The following is a 1,521-nucleotide window of genomic DNA, read 5'->3' as shown; positions in this document are numbered from 1 at the left end:
TATATATATATATATATATTATATATATATATATATATATATATATATATATATATATATATATATATATATATATATATATATATATATATATATATATATATATATATATATATATATATATATATATATATATATGGTAACCCGGGGTAATTCCATACACTACTTTTCTAAAAAATTTGTAAAAAATCTAAAATTAACACTACCACAATATAATATTGAGGGTATAACTAGACATGCATTACTTATATGACGGGAAACAAATATAGAGATAATTCACAAACTAAAATACAATTTTTAAATATTTCACTTTTATTGCAAAAACATGGCAAGTGGGGCATTTCCACACACAGTATGAATATTTTAAAATTCATGTATTTAAAAATGTATAAAAAACATTTTTCCCCTTGGAAACAATGTTGCATGGGGGCAACCACTTTTCATCACTGGATGAAGAGAAAGCCTCCATTTCTTCCTCCTGAATTCTGCTCTCATCTGTCATAGGCCGAAGTTATTCCTTTATAATTGTGGACCATTCTGAAATAAATACAAAATTAAATGTTAGAAAGTCTAATTACTAATGTGTGTATGGGGATGTTTAGCTCTAAATATTGCATAAATTATAATAAATAATATAGGTACAGTAAAAATAATAACAGATAAAGAAATAAAAGAAGTCGGTGGCAATTTTACTTAACTTTAATAGCAGCGTCTTTTTAAAAATAAATAGTACTAGATCTAGTACTATTTAAGTATTTTTTAAGATTAAATCATGAGTTGTGAATTACAGAATTAGCCATAACCAGTTGAAATGGTTTAAAATAAAAGCTAAACCCTCTAAAGAGTATAAAAAGCAACATGGGACATTCCAAACTATAGTGTATGGAATTGCCCCACACCATGTGTGTGGAATTGCCCCACACCTACTATTGAAAAAAAAATAGGCTTTCCTGTTCTAAATTAATGCTGAATCTAGCATCATTAACTGCTACTATTAACAAAAATGATTAAGCTTTCATAAAATCAATAAATAATTGACAACAATTAAAAATAAGACAAAAAAAATATTTTAAAAAAGTGCAGGGGTTGTACTTACCTAAGGATGTTTGAAGATAGATGCAGATAAAATTAAAATTCTTGCTCTGATTGTAGATGAACGCTTCTCTAACAGTATCAGAAAGTACAAGAAATGACCTCTTAGAAACAAGGAATAGTAACTTTTAGTTAAACTTTACTCCCATTAAAAATAGAGAGTATCCAGTATATAGTTAGTGGAATTACCTCGTGTGTGGAATTACCCCGGCTTACCCTATATATATATATATATATATATATATATATATATATATATATATATATATATATATATATATATATATATATATATATATATATATATATATATATATAACGTGAAATTAAAACTTAAATATTGTTTAGAGAAAAGAACAGTGTACTTTGAAATTTTGTAAAATAAAGGCCGATGGCTAGGACGTTTAAAAAGTTTAATGCATCTAGTTC

The 1,521-nt window shown here is 25.4% G+C and overlaps 1 long non-coding RNA gene across 1 annotated transcript; it reads right to left on the bottom strand.

Moving 5' to 3' along the window:
- Positions 1–505: 505 nt before the first annotated feature.
- LOC131938214 (uncharacterized) lies at positions 506–1,198 on the bottom strand. Its single transcript, XR_009386286.1, has 2 exons — positions 1,097–1,198; positions 506–537 (listed from the first exon to the last, which is right to left on the bottom strand). It is a non-coding gene; the product is annotated as an uncharacterized LOC131938214 (long non-coding RNA).
- Positions 1,199–1,521: the final 323 nt, after the last annotated feature.

The sequence above is a fragment of the Physella acuta genome, unplaced genomic scaffold (assembly GCF_028476545.2).
Source record: "Physella acuta isolate Inbredline_101_S28 unplaced genomic scaffold, ASM2847654v3 ptg000238l, whole genome shotgun sequence".
Taxonomy (NCBI): Eukaryota; Metazoa; Mollusca; class Gastropoda; family Physidae; genus Physella; species Physella acuta.
Note: the sequence above shows the minus strand (reverse complement) of the source record. Positions and strands in the feature narration are given on the sequence as shown.